Here is a 15,186-nt window from a genome sequence, read left to right as displayed (position 1 = left end):
CTACTCAAAACTTCCTTCATAAGAACTGCTTTTTAAGTTACCATTTGTGTATGAGAGTACATTGAGATCCTGTAAGATCTACTCTCATAGCACATTTCAAATATACAATACAGTATTGTTATGGTCACCAAGCTACACGTTAGATCCCCAGAAAGTATGCATCTTTAACTGAAAGCTTGTACCCTTTGACCATCCTCTTTAATAATTCAAATAAGGGGCGCCTGGGTGGCTCAGTTGTTAAGCCTCTGACTTCCACTCAGGTCATGATCCCAGGGTCCTGGGTTGGAGTCCTGCATCAGGCTCCCTGTTTCTCCTTCTCCCTCTGTCTGCTGCTCCCCTGCTCATGCTTTCTCTCTGTCAAATAAATAAAATCTTAAAAAAAAAAAAGGTTCAAACAAGATCCTCATTCTGATTGATAGCAATATAGATAAGAAGTGGTGTTATAATTACTAAAGAAATCGTTTTTTTCTCATTTTAAAAAGTGCTACATGATGGAACACTTGGGTGGCTCAGTTGGTAAAGCATCTGCCTTCAGCTCAGGTCATGATCCCAGAGTTCTGGGATCGAGTCCCCCATTATCAGGCTCCCTGCTCAGCTGGGAGTCTGCTCTTCCCTCTGCCCCTCAGTCCACTCATGCTCTCTCTCTCTCCCCATTCTCTCCCTCTCCTGCGCTTTCTCGCACTCTCTCTCTCAAATAAATAAATAAATCTTTAAACAAAAGTGCTACATTGTTATTATGGACTGTTTCTAACACGTAGATCATATAAGGAAAACATGAAGTCAGAGATAAGCAGATAATCACTATAATCTACTTGTGTTTCCTACCAATATTTTACAGTCAATATTTACAAATAATTTTAATCGTCAAAATATTTAAGGTATATGTATATTATTTGAATAGTGCAAATTGACACTTGTAAAATGAATTTTAGTTTCTCATAACTTAAAAAGTAACATGAACGTTTTGCTTAACTAAAGACAATTAAAATGTACTAAATAATATGTACTCATTTTAAGGTTTCCATAAAGTAAGAGAATCATATTTTATAATATGACCAATTCTTCAAATATTGCTCTTTTATAGCACCAGACTGACATAATATTTTCTAAAGATTTTTTTATTCATTTGAGAGAGAGGGCTTACTCATGCACACATGCAACCCTGAGTAGAGAGAGGGGCAGAAGCTGAGCACAGCACCTGTTGCCATAGGGCTTGATCCCATGACCCTGAGATCCTGACCTGAGCTGAAACCAAGAGTCAGACACTCAACCGACTGAGCCACCCACAGGCCCCAAAATAATATTTTAAAACAAAGTTTGACTAAATGTGTATTTGGTAGAAATAACTGTAAACCACTGTGTAATTACCATCTTAACCTGATTTATTTCATTTTCTTCTAAAACATTTTAAAATGTTTATCATATAAGTATGCATAAACCAAGGGAAATTACAGTCCTTCTCATTGTTTTAAAGTGCTTATTCCTAGGCCCTGCAAATCTGTCAGCATATTTTCAATCTAATGGACCAAGGTCAAATGCACTCTAGAGATATTTCTTAATGGAATTTTTAGGCTAGACCATGCTGTTGTATAGTAGACTAAACAATTTGATGACCAGCACATTTAGACTATATATTATGTAATTTCGGAGAACTTTGGAAATGCAAGGGTGTCTTTTAAATGCTAAATAATATCTTTGAATGTTCTTTCTGAAGAAAGATGGAAGAAATAATTTTGCTGACTTTTTTCCAGTGAGACAAAGTACAGAGGAATTGTGAGTGTAAATTTAATTCTTTCAGCTATGACTTCAGTAGACTAAAAGCATGTGCAAAAATATTCAAAAGGAAAATTAGATAGAATGGCTGGAAGTACTTGGCTGTCATTAATTTGTTAACACTGTTAACACTTATTCACACATCAGTATTATTATTTTTTTTTTTTTTTTAAAGATTTTATTTATTTATTTGACAGACAGAGATCACAAGTAGGCAGAGAGGCAGGCAGAGAGAGAGAGAGAGGTGGAAGCAGGCTCCCCGCTGAGCAGAGAGCCCGATGCGGGGCTCGATCCCAGGACCCTGGGATCATGACCTGAGCTGAAGGCAGAGGCTTTAACCCACTGAGCCACCCAGGCGCCCCTCACACATCAGTATTATTAAGTGATATTATGGAAGGCAAATCAGCTCTCCATACATTAACTAACTTGTGCATATGACTCTAAATTAAAAGTGTTTTATATTATTAAATATATATTAAAGTGCATTAACTAAGCTATTAGTTAATTATTTAATTATTAGTTAAATATTAGTTAATTAACTATTAACTCTATTTTAAGTAATGTTGCCCCAATCCATTGTATTATTATGGCAAGAATACTATAGTATTTATCAAAATGAAATTTGATGTTGAACATAGTTATTCTGTCCTTGAAATAATTTCCTTCATTGTATTCTATCAGGTTTACTTTTTTTCTCATACATCTCCATTTTTTTTTGTCCAGTACTTCTTTCTAGATCTCATTTTTTTTTACTACCTCTGCTTCCTTCACATGTTAATGGCAGTTTTAAAAAACAGTCTTTGTATTCCCAAAATCTCTTCCTTAAATTGTTCATCCAATCTTTTTACCTTATTTGCCAAGTATATACAGATAATAACAAAATGTTAATCTCCTCAACTCTTTCCAGTGACCAATTTCTAATTCCCTTCTCTTTCTGTCCCTTTCCAGTTAGTTCACCACTAAGTTTCAAAAAATCCATCTGGCATATCTCATCAATATCTTTTCTCCTCTCCGATATCTACTGCTGTAGCCATAAATAAGAGAGGTAAGATCATAGCTCTAGACAGTGCCAACCAGTAGAACTTTCTGCAGTGATGGAAATGTTATATACCTGTGTTGTCTAATATGATGATAGCCATTAGAGGAGCTATTGAACACTTGAAATGTGGCTAATGCAAATGAGGTGCTGAAACTTTCATTTTAATTAACATTAATTTAAATTTGAATGCACACTTAAGACTAGTAGCTACTATCTTGAAGAGCACAGTTATAGAATGTTTTTGGTAGTCTGAACAGGTCTCAGAAATTCTAAGATATAGGCCTTTGGATCATTGTGCTCTTAAACACAGGAAACTACATATTACTCTGCTACATAAGACTTTCAGTGCCTCCTCTTATGTTACTAAAATCAAATTCCATAAGGTCACATATAGCGTCCACTTTGGTCTGTTTCCATCACACTTTTCCAGTCACTGTCTACATCCTTATCTTTATTCTGAGTTCATTGCTTATACTTTTTCCACAATCAGAATTTGACTCATATATTATTCTCTTTTAGAAATTCTCTGCCCAAACTGCATTCCAAGTCATCTTAATAGTTTTGGGGTGATTTTGTTTGTCTTTTTAAGGAAATTTCAAATGTATTTGCAATATACCAATAGAATATGTTTTGTGAAATTATGCAGAACAAAGCCATTTCCCCAACAGCTATCTCAGTGGACTAGAGTCCCAGGATGCCTTAAGAGTGTTTGGGGGCCCCTGGGTGGTTCATTTGGTTAAGCATCTGCCTTTGGCTCAGGTCATGATCCCAGCATCTTGGGATCAAGTCCCACATCGGCCTCCCAGCTCCACAGGAAGCCTGCTTTTCCCTCTACCCCTCCCCACTGCTTGTGCTCTCGCTCGCTCTCATGCTCTCTCTCATGCCCTCTCTCTCAAATAATAAATACAATCTTAAAAAAAAAAAAAAAGAATATTTATCTGGGATGCCTGGGTAGGAGAGTTGGTTAAGAGTCCAACTCTGCGTTTTAGCTCAGGTCATGGTCTCAAGGCTGTGAGATCAAGACCAAATCAGGCTCCAAGCTCAGAGTTCTGTCTGCTTTAGATTCTTTTTCCCCCTCTCTCTCTCTCTGGTCCTTCTGCTCATGTACGCCCTCTCTCTCTCTCACTTTCACTCTCTCTTTTTCTCTCCTCTATTTCTTTGTAAACTAAACTTAAAAATCTTTAAAAAAAAAAAGTATTTGTCTCATCATCCCTATTATTTTCCCCACAAGGGAACTGTGCCTAATAAACTTTGTTATGTCTCTTCTAGTTTTTTTTTAATTCAATTTATTTAAAGTAAGAGGGAAAAAAAGGTTTACCCATTCTTCCCAACCCTCACTCTCGCCTCTGGCAACCACAATCTATTCTGTTCTCTGTATCTATGAGTTTTTTGTTGTTGTTGTTGGTTTGTTTTTGGTTTTGTTTTTGTTTTAAGATTCTAAATATAAGAAATATCATATATGGGTACCTAGCTGGCTTTGCCAATGGAGCATGTGACTGTTCATCTTAGGGTTGTGAGTTCAAACCCCATCTTGGGCATAAAGCTTACTTTAAAAAGAATGAAAGAAAGAAAGAAAGAAAGATCATATAGTATTTGTCTTTTGTCTTTCCCTGACATACTTCACTTAGCATAATAACCTCAAAGTCCATCCATGTTGTCGCAAATGGCAAGATTTCATTCTTACTTAGGACTGAGCAATATTCCATTGTGTGTGTATCTATCTATCTATCTATATACACCCCATCTTCTGTATCTATTCATTCATCTGTGAGCACTTAGGTTGTTTCCTCATTTTGGAGATTATAAATAATGCTGCACTGAACACGGGGGTGCATATATCTTTTCAAGTTAATGTTTTCACTTTTTTTTGGATAAAAACCCAGAACTTCAACTGATGGATTATATGGTAGTTTTATTTTTTAATTTTTTGAGGAACTTCCATACTGGTTTCCACAGTGGCTGCACCAGTTTGCATTCCCACCAGCAGTGCACGAGGATTCCCTTTTCTCCACATCCTTGCCTACACTTGTTTCTTGTGTTTCTGATAGTGACCATCCTCACAGGCATGAGGTGATAGCTCATTGTGGTTTGATTTGCATTTCCCTGATAATTAGTAATCTTGAGCATCTTTTCATGTGTCTACTGGCCATCTAGGTGTCTGCTTTGGAAAAATGTCTATTCAGATATTCTGCCTGTTTTTCAATTGGATTAATTGTTTCAGGTGAAGTAGCCATTTATTTCATGACACTTTTCCTGGTTTCCCATGCTGTAAGCGAGTTCTCCCTCCACTGAATTACTTTAGTTATCTCTTTCCTCCTGGCATATAGTTATTTGATTTTTCTATAAATTTATAAGCTCTTTGTGGTTATATCCTGTGTCTGACTTATTCTATAATCTTCAGTCTTTGGTCCACGGTCTGGCATATAGAATACTCAAAACCACTGTTGGTCAAATAATTGGATTAAATAATAAATGAATGAATGTGGACATTTGATTTTAAGACTCTTAATATCACCATTAAAACATATAAAAGGAAAGTAATTAAATCATTAGATAAGAATTTATAAATGTGTATATTCCATATATAGAGATATGTTTTGTGTATATATAAAACTCTTAAGTATATAAATATATATGTATATACTCCCAAATATGCAAATATTTTTTTATTTATAACTGAATGTCTAACATATTTTGCAGAAATTGTTTTCTCTTTTTATACACATATATAACACATACATTTTTGTCTGATGTGTACCGAGAAAAGTAATTGTAATTTAAAATTTTTTGTAGATAATTGGCTCTGTGCTCCATTTTATTGCCCACATGTAGAGCAATCTTAAACATTATAATTATATGCTACAAAACAAAACATTGTGTGAAAATATTTATTTTAAACCAGAATATTATGTTAAGATTTTCCCACCGTGAACATTTGTTTGCCATCTGTATTCAGTCCAAGCAGACTGTTCATTACTATTAAGGAAAATTGCATAGTGGACATTCTGCCCCTTGGAACTATTAAACTATAGCACTTACCAATATATGAAAAACCTGATATTCCATTTAGTATTTTATGAACTTCCTCTGGAGTATTTTGAGAAGCTCACTTCTTTCCTAGGTAATATCAATCCCAAATAGCAAATAGATATTTTCATATTATAAAAACAATCCAAACAGTCTGTAATATAGTCATTTTAATAAAAAAATGTTGCTTTTTTTTTTCTTATTACAGAAATCAATGATTCCATTGTCAACAGTATTAAATGGCAAACTGCATTACAGATTAGACATTAGGTATCAGACAGGGTTCAATTGCTAAAGAAGAAAGACTCATAGGACTAACAACCATAAGGCTTAAAAACCTATAGTTCATTGCATGAAAAGCCTACAATAAAGCAACAGCAGTAAAGTCAGGATATGGACACAGCCAAAGGCTTTTTCTGAGCAAGGGTCTAGAGAAACCAAAGTGTAGGTTCCTGTTGTCTTCCCTTTTGCAAAGGCCATACCAGGATACACCTTCTCTCTCAGACCAGGAGCATGATTTTCTCTCATATCAGAAACCACCCACGTGTGTACATAAAACCACAGAGCAGGGAAAGTCAAAGTGGAGTCTCAGTCAAGATTCGTTGTACCCTGATGATCATGTAGGCATCTTCCTCCTGCATAACCTGTCCTGATGGCAGAGTGTTCCAGGTCCCTCACAATACCAGCTGCAAATCATCAGGCTTGCTTATCAATAAATAATGCTGATATGCTGGTCTATCATCCCAGAACTTTTTAGACCCATAGTTAAAAGCAACACTAGTACTCAGTGTAGTTTTTGCCCTGGTCAGTGTCAGTGCCACAGGTAATTTTCTTTTTTCAATTAAACCACTCAGACCTTTTCCCTACCTGTGGGAGTTAACTCTCACAGCTCAGAAACCAAGTAACACATAAAAATGACAAAGCATAGTAATCAAAATATATAAGATGCACTTGTAAACTAGAGAGAGAAACAATCTAATAAAAAGAAGCAGAAGCCCCAACATTTTTTTAAACACACACATAGAAACTCACTAATGATTTAAGAATGGCAAAAAATAATATAAGAATACAACACTCATCAGATGACCAAGCTTTTCACAGGTCTGCTAGGTAAATTTCAGTAATAATTTGGGAAAATAAAAGCCCCCAAACGCTGCCATGGTAGGGTAAAATGGTATAGTCACTTAAAAATTTGACAAGCTTTAAAATTGTTAAGGATGCTCATGCCTTCAAAGTAACTCTTGATCTCGTAGGAAATGAAGGAAACATGAGGAAACATTTTGTACAATTATTTGATACAACATTGCTTGTAATGGTGGAAAATTAGAAATCATCTATGACCTACACATAGAAAAGTAAATCAATAAATTATATATTTTCCAATGGAATACTTAGTAGATATTAAAATGAATGACTAGGTATTTATAGATCATGAGTCAATGATGTAATGTTCTGCAAATCCTGAATTATAAGTGTGCTATAGCACTAAATTTTTATTTATTTTTTAAAAGATCATTTATTTTAGAGAGGGAGAAAGAACAGGCAAGGGGAGGAGCAGAGGGAAAGGGGGAAAAAGAGATAGAAGCAGACTCCCCATTGAGCATGGAGCCTGATGCGGGGCTCAATTTCATGACCTTGATATCATGCCTTTAGCTGAAATTAAGAGGTATATGCTTAACTGACTAAGTCACCCAGGTGCCCCTATAACACTAAAGTTTAAAAGAGAGATGAGGTAAGATTACAGAAAGATAACAAATTTTATTGCATCACTTATATAAAGCTTAAAAACAAAAAAATTCATAACACATTATTTATGGAACTAGATGGATATAATGAAATATATAATTTAGGAAAAATAAATACCACCTTAAATTTTTTTTAGTGAAGCATAATTGACATACAGTATCCCCTTAGTTTCAGCTATACATTATAGTGATTCAATATTTTTGTACCTTACAAAATGATCCCCATAAGTCTAGTTACAATTGACCACCATACAAAGTTATTACAATATTATTGATTATATTCCCTATGTTGTATTTTTCATCCCTGTGACTTATTTATAACTGGAATTTTGTACCTCTTAATCCCCTTCACCTATTTAGGCCACCCCCTAAATCCCTCCCAACTCTGGTGACCAACAGTTTGCTTCCTGTAACTATGAGTCTGTTCCTGTTTTTTGTTTGCTTGTTTTGCTCTCATGTAAGTGAAATTGTGTGTTGTCTGTCTTTCTCTATCTTACTTATCTCACTTAGCATAATATCTTCAAGGTCCATCGATATTGTTGTGAATGACAAACTTTCATTATTTTTTATGGTTGAGTAATATTCCATTGTATAAATACCACATTTCCTTTATCCATTCATTTATCAATGGAAACTTAGGTTGCTTCTTTATCTTGGCTATTGTAAATAATGTTGCAGTGAATATAGGGTTTCATTTATCTCTTCAAATTGTTGTTTTCATTTTCTTCAGATAAATACCCAGAAGTGGAATTGCTACATTATAGGGCAGTCCTATTTTGAAAATTTTGAAGAACCTCCATACTGTTTTCCATAGTGGCTGTACCAGTTTGCATTCCCACCAACAGTGCAGGAGGGTTCCCTTTTGTTTATATTCTCACCAGCACTTGTTATTTTTTGTCTTTTTGATAATTGTTTATCTGACAGGTGTGAGGTGATATCTCATTGTGGTTTTGATTTGTGTTTCCCTGATGGTTAGTGATGTTGAGCATCTTTTCATGTGCCTATTGGCCATCTGTATGTTTTCATTGGAAAAATGTATATTCCAGTCCTCTGCCCATTTGTTAATTGGGTTAGATTTTTTTAAAATATTAAGTTATGTGTGTTCTTGATGCATTTTTGATATTGCCCATTTTCAGATGTGTGAGTGAGAATACCTTTCCCATTCAGTAGATTACCCTTTTGTTTTGTTGTGGTTTCCTTTGCTGTGCTTTTTAGTTTGGTGTAATCCCATTCGTTTATTTTAGTTATTTTTGCCCATGCCTGAGAAGACTGATCCAAAAAAATATTGCCAAGATTGATGTCAAAGATCTTACTGCCTATGTCTTCTTCTAAGAATTTTATGGTTTCTGGCCTTATATTCAATTCTTTAGTTCAATTTGAATTAATTTTTGTGTATGCCATAAGAAAGTGATCGAGTTTCATTTTTTTGCGTGTAGCCTTTCATGCTAAACACCATTTGGATGGTAGGTACCTGTGGGGAGATATTTAAATATTCTCAGAGAAGGATCTGAAATGATTTAGTTATTTGAAAACAAGACCTTGTGGCAAATGTGGCACAGTGCTAACCACACCAGTTGTAATATTAAAGCTGTGTCCTAGAATTTGGGATATAGGGGGACTGTTGACAGATTTGGATCTGGAAAAAAAAATTACTGAATTGACAGGGAGTCTTACAGAAGTCAAACTGGCCACCCATCAAAAATAAAAACAAGTGAATAATAAAATTAAAAAGCAGCTCACAGCATAATAAGTGTGGATTTTATGTGAAGAAGCCCTCCTGGGTTTATCTTGGATTCTTCCTAGAATTACCACCTGATTGTAGAATGTTACCCCAACTTGTGAAGAGAAATTGAGGAAAGTGTCCAGAGTGCCTTTCTATAGGTGTCCTGAGTGGCCTTCTAATAGCTCTTCTATGGCTATAGAAGAGACATTTTCAAGGTTAAGAATAGTGAACTTGGCTGTATCTAATTGGGCTGTTTCTCATTAATTCTGATAAACACAAAAGAAGAATTCTGTGAAATAATAATTGGCATTAGGATTCTGCTGTACTCTGTGGGAATTATCAAGGAAATATACCTGTCATTGAAGTAAATCTTTTCTTGATCTTATAGGCTGCCCATCTGGAGTAGGAGAGTGAGAAAAAGGAGAAGTGTAAGATGGGGTGAAAATGATAAAGAACCAGATGATAGCACAGGAGAGATACAGAATTATCTAGGTAAGAGAACCAGCTTCTAACTGAACAAGACTATGGAATTTTGATAATTATGCAAAAAAATATTTTAATTGTAAAAATACAACTGTTCTTATGACTCAATATGAACAAATATCTTTTTATTATCTCACAGTGTCATAAAGGTTATGGGATCTGCTTGAAATTTCATCCTGGGCAGGGAAATACTTAGCCTTATAGAGCTGGTCTAAAGGGTCAGTGAGGAATGAATGCTTCACATTTGTGCCTTAAAAGACACATTTGTACAGTAAACAGAGTATATGGTTATTTTATGTAAAACACAGGGCATGAAGGAATGTGTATCTTCCTTAGAGTATTTGTGATAGAGACTGTAATCTGCTCCTGGGTGATTTGCAGTCCTCATTATGATAAAACAGTGGAGGGAGGTTGGATTTGGTGAATATGTATACCGTCAGCTACTTAACAGTTCTGATATAGTAAGAACTTACAGAGTTTTTCAGATATTTTTGTACCAATTACTAATGGTATATATAGGATTGAAATCCTATATATTTGTTTTGAAATCAATAGCAAGAAAATGCCACACTGGACACATAGAGGACAATTGGGGGATCATTCATATAACAAGATACAAAGGATGTGCTAACTGAATGTTATTTTTGCCTTTATTTAGACAAGTTACTTTATCTCCTGTGTTTGTGGCTTCTTAAGTAAGAAGCCATAATACATTTTTTTTATTTCAAAGTTTTGAATTTTTTAAAAAGATGTATTTATTTATTTCAGAGAGAGATCAGAGGTGAGGGGCAGAGGGAGAGAGAGGCCCAGGCAGACTCTTTGCTGAACATGGAGCCTGACATGGGGCTCCATCTCACGACCCTGAGGTCATGACCTGAGCTGAAACCAAGAATCAGATGCTTAACCAACCGTACCACCCAAGTGCCCCCACAAAGTTTTGAATTTTTAAAATTCAGTTTTACTTGTCACAAATGTTGTTTTCTAATTTTCAAAGATTATGAATGCCTGTAATTTCCTCTGTGTATATCACTGAGAATTCAAGTGACCATTTCAGGTCCTGAATTGGAGTTGTTGCAAATTAGTTGCTGGAGCTATGATACTGAGTGCGACAATTGTCAGGGTAAGCTTCCATGCTATTGCACAACTCCCTAACCAAGATAATTCTTCCCTGAGTTATTCAGTTGGGGGAATATTTATTGCAAATGGTCTATTTTTTACAACAAAACCTTAGGTTATATCTAAGAGATCTCTATGAAGTTTGGAAACATGAAATCTGTAAGGTCATAGTCTTCATAACTTTTAGAGTGATATGATAAATCAACTGCACAATAAAACCAGAATGTATATCTACCTATAGGATTAAATGATTAGCAGTAATCTGTATCGAAATATCAACATGGGTTCTCGAACCTAGCCATCCACTTAGCGCTATATATCCCATACTGCTGTGTATGCTATCTTGTTTCTCTCCTTCTGGAGATATGACCAGTGCCAGAACTTTAAGTTAATTTGCAATTCCTTTGAATAGTTGGATCATAAATTTATGCTTTGTACTTTATACTTGTACTAATGTACCAGTATATTGTGTTCATTATTAAACATATACAAATATTAGAAATGAAAAATGTTTGAAATAATGAGTAAATAAGCATTATTTTCATGGAGACATTCTATGAGAGTGTTCAGCCAAACAAAACCTGATTCATTTTTGGCTTTGAAATTCTTAACTTCGTTTAAAGTGACAAAATTAATAAGATTGCCATAAGTGCTTCAGCATGTGCTGCTCCTATGAGATCTCATTTTGGAAGTCTGCTGATTATGAAATTTGGTAACCAGGGGGATGTTATGTGACAGAAATTAGCCAGTCTTCAAAAAGAACCAAGTAGCTAACATAAAAGAATGCATAGATCAAGCAAATATAGAGCAATAGGATTGTGTTAATGTTATGTATTGAAGAAGAAAAACATTTAAAAAGTTACCCACCTCAAAGATGTAGAAGTAAACACTATTATGGTGCATTTGTGGGATAGACCTAGAATGGGATAATCACAATAGCATTATTTTAATCAATTAAGTTACACTATATAAGAACAGTAGAACCAATGACATCTGTATAAAGGGAGCTTTCCTGTCCTCTAACGGAAGAACAGAAAGGCACTGTAATTACCACCTTGCTCAGATGAACATTCACAGCAACCAGGAAACTCTGTAACACAGAGGCAGTAGACAGAAAGAAACTTGTTGCAGCTAATCAGACACACACTTTCACATAACTGTGCTGGATTACCCAGGCATTTGTGTAAAGATGTGTGGTAGCTCTGAAGAGCAACCACTGTTGTTCAGCTTTTGATTAAGTGTAGAAGCTGAAAATTCTCTGAACTTACTAGAAAGATCATGATAACAGATAGTGGACTTTTCAATGCAAAATTGTAAGGGAGGCCAAAAAATAAAATAAAATAAAATAAAAGGAATAAAAGGAACCATTTCTCTTGGTGATTAGTAGAGGGAAATCTCAACTCTACTGAAATAGGCTTGGAAGTTAAAATAAGAATCCTACTGCAGCATGCCTCAGTATTGCTGAAAACAGATTTCCCAAGAAATAAATCTGCCCTCAAAGACAAAGAATTTTTAGTCAGTTTAGCATCTGCCTTTGGCTCAGGTCACCATCCCAGGGTCCTGGGATCAAGTCCTACATCGGGCTCCCTGCTCAGTGGGGAGTCTGCTTCTCCCTCTGCCTGCTGCTCCCCCTGCTTGTACTCTCTCTTTCTTTCCGACAAATAAATAAATAAAATTAAAAAAAAAAAAAAAAACAAAGAATTTTATGTGGAAACATAATCTAGGGCAAATGTGAGCAAACTATGGTCTGTGGGTCAAATCTGACTCACTTTTTATTAATAAACTATCATTAGAACACGGTGACACCCATGTATTTTTGTATTGTCTATGGCAGATTTCACAAGATAATGGCAGGGTTGACTAGTTATAACAGGCACCATATTTCCTATAAAGCCTAAAACATTTATTCTCTGGTACTTTACAGAAAAAGCTTTCTGATACATAGTCCCCTGGAGTTGATACATACTACTAAAGCTTCTGAAAAGCCTTGCTTTTCCTCATTATGTATAAATGTATAAACATTTAATGATTAGATCCTTACATTTATTTTTATGGGATAATAATTTTACATACATTTATGTGTTACCTTGGATATTTTACCCTGATTGTCTATGTTGTTTGTGTATGTATAAAACCATTTGGTAAAAAAACACATAGTTGATTCTAGAATAAGATTGAACCATTTTTCATTAGTTATATGGGGTTTTTCTCAGTTTTAAAATGGATTTTATCTCTAGTGGTACACCATTTGGGTATTTTCTTGGATATTCTAGATCCTGATTTCTAGGATATCATCCAGTTGAAAGGTCTATTATGATTCTTGCAGGCAGAGAAGCAAAGTAAGTAAGAAGCCAGTTTTCCAAAAGTTTGGATTTGCTGGTTTTTTTGGTCTGGGACATTATGTTATCATATATGTATCACCTGTGAAGAACACAGAAGACCGTAAACCATTCGGTTCAACTTTTACTTTATTTTATATACCACTTCTTTGGATCCTCTTCAGGTCAAAATGTCTTGGCATGACTGTCCTTGTCAAAAGGGTGTTTTGACAGGGACAGGGAATGGGTATACAGTGTGTTCATAATAAACAATTTGACAAGAAATTTGATCCAATTTCTCTGTCCCAGTTTGCATCATTCCTTGTTTCAGTCTCACTTCAGAAATGTGTTCATTTGTTTTATTGTCTTTCATAGATCATCTAAAAATTATTCTGTCACTAGTAGCTGATGATTCCACAATATTCTTTATATGAGTTAACCTCATAAATGAGAAACGTCCTGAGTAAGTGGTAGATTCTGTAACAGTAGTTTCAATAATGAGTAAGGCAATAAGATTAAGTTAATGGCACAGTGGGTAGCTGGTGGATGATGGACTAGGATGGATAGCACAAAAAACTGCAAATGTCAGTAGAAATTATACATAATCTTCACCTGCTTTACAATTCTGCCTAGGGCCAGATCAGTTCAGGAGTTCAGTGTGCTGACTTTATTTTTCTGCAGAGAGAGGGTGTAGGGGAGAATTAGAGAGAGAGAGGAGAAAGAGAAAGAGGAGGAGGAAACAGGGGTTGGGGGTGGTGGGGAAGGAGTGGGAGATGATGGGGGGACAGGAGGAGTGCAGAAAAAAGAAAAAAACCCTGGCCATCAGTTGTTGTTCACTGATTGAGGAATTTCTAACTAGTAGTTCTAAAGGACTGTTTCCTATCCTGGGACTCCATGTTTTTGCCTTTCTGGATCCCATATTATCTTCTATTATTTAAGTATTTTTTTCAGAAGGGTATTCTAAATGAGATTACTTTGTAGAGTGGCCTCTGGCAGAATTATTACAATTCTCAAAATTCTTGGCTTATGGCTGCAAAATTTTCCATCAACATACACCAAATGTATTCATCAAGGTAGAATGTGAAGACCCCTTGGAAGTGTCTCTTTGCACAATGAATAAACAAAAGCATGAGATAAGTTATCTGGCATGGTAACAAAAAGCATAGAATCAAGGAGACAACAAGCAGTTAGCCACACTTGTCTGTGTTTTTTGTTTTTAGTCTGAAAACTGATTTGACTGTCTATACTAATGAGATAATCTCACCCTCCAAATAACTGTCCAACGTTTATTGCAGGTGGATTACATTTATAGGAAATGGTTAAGTCTTATGAAACGAAAGGTAGTCGTTTTAATGAGGAATATTTTGTAGATCTTTTTGCACACATCCACCACTGCCTTGGGTCACAGAGTTTCAGTACTACCCTGCAGCTAATTCATTGACCCGGAGTAACAGATTTGTCCCTCAGGGGACCACATGCTAGTAGTTGTTCTTGGGACATAGGACAACTATAGTGGTAGAAAAGGATAGAGCAGGTGTTATAAAATCCTCAGAGAGGATGTATTTGATAGGAAGCATGTTATTGTAGATTATCTTATTCTCTTCTTTGTTGTCCCAATTTTCACTGTTTATGCCTACACACTTTATCTCAACAGTTCTTTTCTTCTCTTTGACCATTTTTTAAATGAAGCCTTAGCTCCAAAATTAACATTACTAACTTTCTGTGCCTTGGGAGAAGTTCTTGTGAATTCAAATGCACATTTCCTTCATTTAAAATAAAAATGAGAAAATACAAAATGATTATATTTCATTATTCAAATTTGTTTTTCTTTCTTGCTAAAAAGATTTGGTTATTGCTTTTGCTTCAAATGAAACACAAATGAGGCACAAGATTTCCTGTTGCTTTTTCACAGTTGAAAACAACATTGAGTATTAACACAGTCATTAATATTATATACAAGCC

The sequence above is a fragment of the Lontra canadensis genome, unplaced genomic scaffold (genome assembly GCF_010015895.1).
Source record: "Lontra canadensis isolate GAN:19392208 unplaced genomic scaffold, GSC_riverotter_1.0 scaffold127, whole genome shotgun sequence".
NCBI lineage: Eukaryota > Metazoa > Chordata > Mammalia > Carnivora > Mustelidae > Lontra > Lontra canadensis.
Note: the sequence above shows the minus strand (reverse complement) of the source record.